The following is an 11,795-nucleotide window of genomic DNA, read 5'->3' on the forward strand; positions in this document are numbered from 1 at the left end:
TTTCGTCGAAGTATAAAGTTTGTTTATTAATTCTGCATGTTTTTTGTTTTCATTTTATGCGTGTTTTTAAAGCTGAACCTATACTTAAATGTTTATTTTAATATGACAATTTTAGTACTCCGTTGGGACAGCGTTAAGTCTACGGATTTACAATGCTAAATTCAGGGAAGGGGAGTCTTCCAGATATGACTTTTTCTATAAGAAAACAACGAACAATTAATAGTGATAGAAATTCTTTTCATAACGAATTTTATTCATCTTTTTAATCTACTGGAATACTTTTGTTTGCGACTTACCTAGAAAAGATTGTTGTTTTTTTTTTTAATTGCATGTGAAGCTACACGAGGGTTATTTGCACTAACCTTCCCTAATTTAACAGTGTAAGACAAGAAGAAAGCCATCTAGTCATCACCACCCACCGCTAACTCTTGGGGTACTCTTGACTGTCACATTATAACGCTTCCATAACTGATAGGGCGAATATGTTTGGTGCGATGGGGATTCGAACTCGCGACCATCGGCTTGCGAGTCGAGTGCCCTAACCACCTGGCCATGCCGGACCCCTAAAAAAATAAGGAAATCATTTTAGTTAGTAATAACAAATGTATGTCAGTTTTCGAGAACTTACAACTTAAACTGATTGAATTTGTTTGTTTGTTTGGGAATTTCGCACAAAGCTACTCGAGGGCTGTCTAGGCTAGCCGTCCCTAATTTAGCAGTGTAAGACTAGAGGGAAGGCAGCTACTCATCACCACCCACCGCCAACTCTTGGGCCACTCTTTTACCAACGAATAGTGGGATTGATTGTCACATTAGACACCCCCACGGCTGGGAGGGCGAGCATGTTTAGCGCGACGGGGGCGCCAACTCGCGACCCTCGGATTACGAGTCGCACGCCTTACGCGCTTTAAACTGATTGAAAAAAACGAAACAATTGTGCAGAGATTCAGCCTTACTGGCATGCCTCAGGCAGATGGTTAGGGCGCTTGACTAACATTTTTCAGGTCACGGTTTCGAATCTCCATCTCACCAAACGTTCTTGCCGCTTTCAGCAATGGGAGCGTTATAATGTAATAGTTAATCCCACTATTCGTTGGTAAAAAAGTAGCCCAAGAGTTGGCGGTGGGTGGTGATGACTAGCTAGCTGTCTTTCACTGGTAAGTTAGAGATTGCCTACGCAGATAGCCTTCGTGTAGCTTTGCGCGAAATTCAAAAACAAATTAAATCTATTTTTGGTAGTTTGTTTATATTGCTCCATAAAATTCAAATTGTGAAACATTTCTTCAATTTTTTTCCATAGCGCGTTGTTTGTACACTATAAACATATTCATCGAATAAGGGTTTGAATTCGTCAAAACCCTTTTGAAATATTCACTACTTTTAATTAATGTTTAAAAATTTCACGCTTCAAACACAATAAATGGGAGAAACATTACTTACACGTGTAACAGAAGAATAGCAGTTACCAAGTGATACAAAGGTGAATTGTTTACTCGAAGTTAAGCACAATGCAACACAATGGGCTATCTGTGCTCTGCCCACTCCGGATATCGAAATATGGATTCTGCCGTTGTAAGTCCATAGACACACTGCTGTACCACTGAAGGGGGGATTGAAAGAGAAGAGCTACTTCAGTCTTTCAACAAACGTGGATTTATAACAAATATTTCTCAGTAATTAAGACGCCAGCGCCATTTGTTAAATCGTGTTAATTAATCATGCTGTTTTCTCAATCATTTTTTATGGCACACGTAGAACATGATACATTGGAAAGTGAAAACTGTGTTTAACTTCAATGGAATTTTTATTCACTATGATAAAACAGTATTTTTAAAAAAGTCATACTTGCGTGCCATAAATCTTTTCACAAGCCTCTATTTAATATTTTTATTGAAAAAAATGTCCATAACCATATTTATAGATATTTTCAAGATGGTTTAGAACAAAAGTTTTTCTTTTTTTTTTCTTAATAAACATTTTGAAAAATATTTTGTGCATGAAATACCTTGATAAATAAACAACATTGATTTTACGAAAACTTTTTTATCCATCAGGAAAACATAATCTGAAAGTAAATATGTCAACAAATAATATTGTGAGAAATACTATTATATATATATAAATTATTTATCATGAACGCTTGCGATATATTCAAATTTTCAGTTTTAATAATTCAGCATGTATAGGGTGATACAAAAGTGCGACTGACATTATGCAGTTGGTACCAGAGATAACTGAAAGCAATTTGATAATCGTTTGTTTCATAGTATTCGTTCCAAGCCTAGCTGAAACTAATGTATACTCAGTTTTGCCTCATCTTTAGTGTGGTTCTAACTATTCAGTTTCCATTCAAACTTTCTCTGTTCATGTTATAATTCCGGCTGTCTTGACCTGATGGTTAGGGCGCCACACCCTCACTCTACGGGTCATAGATTGAAATCCCTGTCACCGTAGGGGCGTTATATGTCGGTCAATCCCACTATTCGTTGGTAAAATTATGAGCGGTTTGCGCAGGTAGCTCTCGAGTAGTTCTACGCGAAATTCCAGAGAATACAAACCAACTCATAGTGAGCGATATCCAATAAGCCAATTTTATTGCAAATCCATATCCTGATGTTTGGCGGTTGGTGTTATGCAGCTGGTAATCAGCTAGGACTCGCTTTCTTTTTTGCTAATTTTAATAGTTATTGTTCTTGTCATGAAAACATATCAAAAGTTGTATTTTTGTTTAAACTCTGCAACAGTGTCAGTATGCGCAATCTAGAAAACTAGAAATACGATTTAAAACAGATAATTTGTTTTCCATTTTTCAAACAAACCGTTGAGTTTACTAGAAAACAGTAAATTAAGGAAGGTATGAATACTAGATCTAGCAGTAAAGTGATCTCGAAGCGTTGGTAAGTATAAAGCATAAGGATGGGTTCATAAAAACTTATTATTTTTCAAGTGATAAAATAAAAGATTCCACGCAAAAAATAGCACCCACTAAATCATGCTTAATAAACAACAAGGTCTGAAGAAATTCGCGCAGATAAACCAATATGAATATGAAATACTTGCAGGAAACAATTGATATTTGGTATATCCTTGTAAATCTAATACACGGGCTTGAAATGTTCCAAACACAACTGCAACCAAATGTTTCATGGAAACACCGAAAGATTAACAAAGTCAGGTACAGGACTTAGGTCAATAACCACTCCGTCATAGTCTGTGCATTCCAGGGGGTATATGTTGACTGTAGTTTTGTGGCGCTTGACAACACTGAGACGGTTGGCAAATTTATTTACTTTTTAAAGTTTATTGTTAAAATCAACGTTTGACAAACTCTTGTTCTTAGATGTTCATACCTTGAATAACTAGGGTAGACTCATCACTAAACTGTATCATAAATATGCTTCTTTTAGACCGACGTGATTCACATTTTGAAAGCTTCAATCCTTCAATTTTTAAAGAAAATCTGGTTAAGAACTCTGCAATACAGAAGGTTCAACACGTAAGAAAGGCAAAAGTTTTTAAATAATATGTTAAGAACATTAAACAAATCCTTGAAATAAAATATTTTCCGTTGATCTATATAAATAGAATACCCTTACCCGAACTGAAAAATGCAATATCCCATCTGTTATTATGCTAGATGTTCCTAAAAATAGCCTTACACTACTGGTGCATTATTTCATACATAACTAAGAAGAAATTGATCAAACAATTACGTCCACAAGTTCAGCTTAGGTTATAAGTACTCTTCAAATTTAAGAACAAATATTATTTATTAAATACTTCGCTAATGGTAAACGAGCTTGCATGCTAGAGGTATAACCAGGAATGCAACAGGTCAAGCATCAGAAGGCTTTGCAATCAAATAAATGAATACAATAGGACTAAGACCTAAACACCAGTGTAATCTAAACACTATCTAAACAAATGTTCCAAATTCCAGTCAATTTCTTCGACGGTTCGTAATCAGAGGGTGGCGGGTTCGCATCCCCGTCGCGCCAAACATGCTCGCCCTTTCAGCCGTGGGGTCGTTATAATGTGACTATCAATCCCACTCTTCGTTGGTAAATGAGTAGCCCAACAGTTGGCTGTGGGTGTTGATGACTAGCTGCCTTCCCTCTAGTCTTACAGTGCTAAATTAGGGAGGGCTAGCACAGATAGCCTTCGAGTAGCTTTGTGCGAGATTCAAAAAACAAACAAAACAAACAAACATCCACGTTAATTTCCATTCCTGGGAAACATTCCATCTTAAAAATACTAGAATCTCTCGACATTAACCTAAATAAATCAACTTTCAAGTAGATGTGCGCACTGCCACTACATCTTCAATTGTGAAAATATAAAGAAAATAATTGCAGGTGAATTTTGATCCGAGTCATCTTGTAAAAAATATTTATGAACACGGGGAATTTTTATCAATCACATCCATGGTGTTAATAGTGTTTCGAAATTGATTCAAGAATATCACAGCGTTAGAAAAACACATATCAAACACCCCATATCAAATTATATCCCCTAAAGAACGTGGGGTTTTCTTTGAAGGAATCATAAGCTTGATGTAGAAAGTACACAAGTTTTGTAAATGTCCCCTAGTGGCAGAGCAGCATATCTACGGACTTACAACACTAACAACCCGGCTTTCGATACCCTTGGTGGACTCAGCACACACAGCTTATTGGATAGTTTTGAGCTTATTTACAAACAAACTAACCTTTGGAGCATTACTTGTTTATTTTAACACATAAAAATACATATCAATTTCAACAAGAACTGATAGCCTTGTTTTTACACGTACTCAAATTTTAGGAATGCTTGTTTATTTGTTGAATTTCATGCAAAGCAACTAGACGACACTACGTGTTTTTTAATTTTGAAGTGACAGACTAGAAGGAAAACAGATAGTCAACACAACTCACCGTCAATTCTTGGGCTACTCTTCACCAAAGAATAATAAGATTGACAGTAACATTATAACCCTTCCGCGGCTATCAAGGCATGTTAGGTGACGGGATTTGAACTCGCAGATTGCAAGATGAGTACCCTAACCACCAGGCTTTCTAGGTATGAAAGTATATCGATACAGTTTTAAAACATTTTTAAAAGAATACAGAATGCTGTTCAAATGTTCTCCAGAACCGCATTTTTTTTAAATATTTGGTTTATAATTCTTATTGTTGCAGCAATAATATAAATATACGTTGAAAGTCAGAAAAAATTCGAAAGGCTTAAGACTGCAATTTCCTTCACTTGCAGTAGTTAATCCATATCTGTTTTATCTTAAAAAAACAAACAGTCAGTCGACTTTTTTCTTATTTTTATATCACACTTTCGTAATTTCAAGCATTTATTGACTGAACGGTAAATTTGAAAGCTTATAATGCTATAAATCTGTTCTTGATACACATGGTGGATATAGCCTACATAGCTCATTATGTAGCTGTGTGCTTAACAAGAAATGAATATAATTTCTATTCTAGCGAAAATAACATTATTAGAAATAAGTGTGTTTTCTTATAGTAAAGCCACATCGGGCTATCTGCTCAGCCCACCAAGGGGAATCGAACCCCTGATTGTAGCGTTGTAAATCTGAAGACATACCGCTGTACTATTAGAAATGAAGCAATCGACATAAAATTTAAAATATACGATTGAATAAAGTTTTAAGAAACGCACAATGGAATCACAGAACCTATTAGCGATTACATATCTAAACTAAAATGCACAAAATGTTAAGGTTAAGTATATTTAGATGGAATTCTAACGATACTTCTTATTGGTTGGAAATAAAAAAAAACAGAAAGGTCACTGGCTTGTCCTGGAGGCCTATGTTAAAAAAAGCACAGTTTAAGATTCTATTCATACTGCTTCAGTAGCACAAAAGGAAAGAAATCGATCATAGTCGACCTAGAAGACCAGACGAAGTTTTTCCTTTCGAGATGCAGCTGTTCCAGACACAGAGGAGTCAAAGCTAATTTATCGTCAAAAATGCTTTACTAAACAAAATAAAACTTCGCTTCCGCTAGAAACAGCAGAATTTAAAAACGCTGAAAGTTTACTTCATCTTCATTAACTTGAGTAAAATAACCTCATTCGAGGTCGAAGATGTCACCAAAAAGACAATTATTAATCTGTATATAAAGTTACTGTTCGTTTAATGTACGAAATATTAAAATAGATGTATAAAACAACCATAGTTTCTTCAAAGGTAAAAAGAGCATGTAGCCAAGCCTTTTTGTACATCTATTGATCAAATGACGTGAAAGCATTTTTCTACTGATGTGCTTCTTCGCATCTAAAGTATATTCGGTAAATAAAAATAATAAGAATATATACGTGGGAAGGTTCCTTATAAGCTTTTGCAGGGATATTAAGGCTATAAATTTTGTTTGTTCAGAATTGAATTTCCATTCTCTACGTAAGTAAATTGTGTTCTAATACATTCATAACTTAAAATTTTAGTCTCTGGTGTTAGACATAAGAAACGCTGGTGGTACATACGACTAATAACGATAAAAAGAAAACGTTTGATAAGATGTAAATTCTTTGCTAACCTAAAGACGTTCTAAGACAATAATAATTGACCCACAGACGATTTTTATGCATCCTACACCATTGCAAAAATTGTTCAGAAAGATTTATTCGATGTTTACAGCTACTTTAAATTGCCGTATGATAACTGTTACGCATAATTCTCTTTATGTTTCTCACTAGATTTGGCACAAACATTTATAACAAGAGGTGTAGATCCGCTTAATATCGTATGCTTCTCGTTAACACCAGATTCTAAGGCCTTAGAATATAACAAACACCTTCTAAAGATTCAAAAAGTGTTAAAACCTTCAAAGGTCTGTACCACAAATTACTGGAACGACATAGAGTAGACATTATTTGAAATTTCGTTTACCTTTTGTTAAATGTTCGTGTAGCTTATACATATCACCTTTCAACTTTGGTACGAGGGCCCAAATTAAGTTTGAGTGAGAGTCATGTGATTTTTGTTCATATCACAAGCCTCTACCAGTTTTATGTATGGCTTATAAATCAAGTTGCTTCTTCGTCTAGTGCTCTTGATACTTAGTTTGTAATGTAAGTGGTAATACCAACTACTGAACTTGGTGTTTAATTTATACTACATACTATAATATCAACTATACTTTTTGGTCCTTGGTTTATACTGTAACCCACAATTGCGACTTAGTTTGATCCTTAGTTTGTACTGCACTAGCAGATACCCGTTAAAACAATTAAACAATAATTTCCTAATAACAGTGTTGAATAAGAATAAAATGTGCAGTCACATCAATCCCTCAGACCTATAATTGTCCAGTTTTATTAAATAAAACTGCACTGAGTTTGTTTTTAAGAAGACTGAGTACGATGCATTGTTTGCAAAATGTTTGGGTTTCGATGCAATGGTTGCATTCGTTTCAACATACTTGAGTGCTCAGGTTCGCTAAGTCGCTGCAGGAATGTTTTCCTCATGTCGAAACCCAGTTACTAGAGTTGCAAGTTCACAGACATATCGCTGTACCGCTGGGGGACATTTTAACGAATGAAAATTCGAGATGTAATGCACGAATAAGTATCAAAACGATGTATGTATTGAAGCGATTACTTATTATTTCCGTTTGTAAAATATTTTTAAATACTTAATTTCACATTATTTCTTTACTCATTCTCCTATCCGCTAGCGCCCTCTCTAGAGGTGTGCCCCACACTTTGGGAGACGGTGCTGTATGTCATCAAGTTTACTACTCGATTTAGTCCATGATATATCACTGTCATTTTACTGATTACTTCATTTATTTATTGATTACTGATTTTAACCCTCGGTTTGTACTGTAAATAACTACAGCTTATGTTCCTTAGTTTATACTGTGTAATATAATATCGACTGTTGGTTTTGGATCTTAAGTTTAATCTAGGTCATGGGGCAAATACAAAATTACTGTAGTACAAACTATTTACTCCTATATATCTTTGATAACCAAATACTAAATCTTCAAAAGTAGTTGAAATACAACTTAGGTGATAAATAAACATAAAAAAATTACAAGTCATAGAACAACTTGAGAAAGTCATTACAGCAGAAACAGAAATTCATAAAACACAAATTTCTTAACCTCCCTGACTGGTTTATATTGATGAACGCTGTATAACAAACAGATTTACCGTAGTTATAAGTACATAAAAATAGAAGAGTTGCTCAATGATCACGTGCTAGTTTCTACGTTTTTCTATATTAAACATCACCAAAAAGAAGAGCTATTTAACGCACATCATGTAATATCTTAAACCTTGCTTCTTATATCGAACGGGTGTGGTCAAATAAAACGGTGAAGAAGGTGTGGTAGTGCCAAGATCTGGAAACTGTCATTAGTACAGGGTATGTCACAGGAAGACAAGCCTTAAGAGAATCTTCGTTATTTAGGCTAGAAATTAAGTTATGTTTTTGTTTTGTACAAGGAATTGACAATACGTATTGTAAGTTAAATCAAGTTTGCATTCATGAAACATTTAATACTTAGAGAGAGATTTTAAAACTAGTTCCAACTGCTAACAACCTGTTTTTCTGCATACAAACCATAGTTGGAAAGTGTTGTTTCCAGTATTCTCTTGAAAAATTATTCGTGTTGAAAGTGTTACAAGCGTTTATAAGGTGAACCCTGACTGGTAGGCTGAATCAGTCAGGTTTAGTGGAGAGGCAAATACACAGTACAGGCGAACTATTCAATATATCACTTGTTTTACTGAGCTTGAGGCGATCGTTTTTTACTGTTAAACTGGCATTGTGTTACTTTCGTCTATTTCGTCCATTTGTGCTAAAGTGACACAGTAATTCTTTCTGACAATGTTACTTATTCTGTCAACAAAACCTCCCATTTAGCTGAAGACAAGTTATTTATTCTTAGTTTAAATAGTGGGGTTCTTTATATGAATAGTACCTGTTTCTTTCGTAAGTGCCAACATTTACTACCAGTTTTACCTACAAGAAATCCTAAATATTGTTTTAATTCTTATGAAGTAGTTAATTAAATTAATTAACTAACTTATAAACCCTTAGTACGAGGGGTGTTAAAAAAATACGCGGACTTTTTGAATTGCGCGGCTCCAGTTGGTTCCAGGGGAATACGCTTGGTGTCGCTAGGTTTGCACAGATCAGCTGATTACGACGCCATTTCCCGATTGCAGATATCTTCATTTGTGTATTAGCTACGCGGTTTTAAGTGAAGTGCGATTTTTTCGTTTGGCGGATTTCAGAATGAATGACCTGAAGGGCAACGACTTGCTGTAAAATTTTGTGTTAAACTTGGAAAATCTGCGACTGAAACTTTTGCTATGCTTAACACGGCTTACGGTGATGTTGCTATGAAGCGTACGGCATGTTTCAAGTGGCATGAACGTTTTAAGGATGGTCGACAGTCCATTGAAGATGATGAGCGTCCTGGACGTCCTTCCACGTCAACTGACGACCCACACGTTGACAAAATCAACACCCTGGTGCGGACAAATCGACGTCTGACTGTCAGGGAGCTTGCTGAAGAGTGTGGGATATCAGTTGGATCTTGTTACGAGATTTTGACCGAAAAATTGAAGATGCACCGCGTTGCTGCAAAATTCAGCCCTCAGAACTCGTGAGTTTTTGGCCAAACACTCGATCACTGTTCTTCTCAACCCCCCCTACTCACCTGACCTTGCTCCTTGCGATTCTTTCTTGTTACCCAAACTCAAAAGACCCTTGAAAGGAAGAAGGTTTGAGACGATTCCCGAGATTAATGCAAATGCGACGAAGGAGCTGGAGGACATTACAAAAGCAGCGTACCAGGACTGTTTCAACAAGTGGAAACACCGTTGGGATAAGTGTGTGCGTTGGGGAGGAGAGTACTTTGAAGGGGTCCGAGACCTGTAACATCTAAATAAAGTACATTTTGTTTTATGACGTCAGTCCGCGTATATTTTGAACAGACCTCGTACATACACACAACCACAACTCACATGAGATCACTCAAATGACTCTACACACTATAAAGTGTGTGCCACTACATGTATCTTACAGTGCAAATTCACGATGTACACACACGCTATATATAATTGAAGAGAATACACATACACACAACATTAGTTAAACGTATCATAATATTATTGTGCAAACCCACATTAAGAATATAGATACAGAATATCAAGGCAAATGAATGAATTATGTATCAGATCATGTTACCTTGTACGAAAGAAGTAAGGCCTGGCATGGCCAAGCGCGTAAGGCGTGCGACTCTTAATCCGACGGTCGCGGGTTCGCGCCCGCGTCGCGCTAAATATGCTTGTCCTTTCAGCCGTGGGGGTGTATAATGTGACGGTCAATCCCACTATTCGTTGGTAAAAGAGTAGCCCAAGAATTGGCGGTGGGTGGTGATGACTAGCTGCCTTCCCTCTAGTCTTACACTACTAAATTAGGGACGGCTAGCACAAATACCCCTCGAGTAGCTTTGTGCGAAATTCCAAAACAAACAAATGATTGTTTTGTTTTCCACTTGCCATTAATAAAATTGTCTACTAACTTTAATGACGTGCGCAGGTAGGGTAGCTGGATGGACTCGTACCCCTGGTCTTCTGCTTCACAAGTGTCCTTTCTTTCTCTGTCATAAAAATTACCTCGGTGGGCTGAGCAGATAGCCCGATGTGGCTTTGCTATAAAAAACAAACATAAAAATTATCAACAACTACAAATATGGAAAAGCTGATTTCATATCTTGTTGGTTGCGAGTTATTAGTAAAAAAAGACTTCAATTTTTTAAATAAATGAAACACAAAGACCTGCAAGATTTTACAGTAAAATACAATATTTATGATATGTTATTTCATATTAAAACGAAATAATTCACTGTTTAATTTTAGATCATTAGTGTTCATAATACAAATTGAATAGGAATAAAAGAAGATATGTTTGCTTCTGGTGGCTTTTTATACTTTGTGTGTATTAGAAGCAACCTACAGTCTCCATATTCCTTCTACCCTGGCCAGGTGGTTAAGGTGTTTGACTTGTAATCTGAGGTTCGAATCCCCGTCACACTAAACATGCTCGCTCTTTAAGTCGTGGGGGCGTTATAATGTTATAATTTATAATGTTATGTTCAACCCCCACTATTTGTTGATAAACACGTAGCACAAGAGTTAGCGGTGGGTGGTGATAACTAGCTGCTTTTCTCTAGTCTTACACTACTAAATTATAAACGGCTAGCGCAGATAGCCCTCGTGTAACTTCATGCGAAATTAAAAAAATCTCTTTGTGTTTGTTTCTTATAGCAAAACCACATCGGGCTATATGCTGTGTCCAGCGCTGTAAATCCGAAGACTTGCCGCTCTCCCGGCAGGGGAACAAAAATCCCTCTAGCCGTCACCAAAGAAAACAAAAACAAAAACTTGCCTCACACTACTTGAAAGAACCGTTTTGAATGAGTCATTTTAATGTCCTCTCCACATTAGTGGCTGACATCACTTTTGGTTTATACTACATTTCATAAAATTCTATACCTCTTGGTTTTCTTTCTGGTTTTCATAATTATTTGTTGTAATGGCACTAGGTAAGGTCGCTTTAAAATAAATTTAGAGTGAATTACCTATTTATCCCCTACTTTTAACTGTCCCCTTCAAATAGTTTATTACTTTATCTCTTTCACGGTCCTCCGTGTGGAAGATATGTTTAAATCGTTTTTGTTTCTGAACAGATTTTTGTCCACTTTTTTCAAACATTTTTGTTCTTGAACTCCCTATTTCAGCTTTTCTTTAACCTACTTCATAGT

This window comes from Tachypleus tridentatus, chromosome 4 (assembly GCF_004210375.1).
Source record: "Tachypleus tridentatus isolate NWPU-2018 chromosome 4, ASM421037v1, whole genome shotgun sequence".
In the NCBI taxonomy this organism is placed as follows: domain Eukaryota; kingdom Metazoa; phylum Arthropoda; class Merostomata; order Xiphosura; family Limulidae; genus Tachypleus; species Tachypleus tridentatus.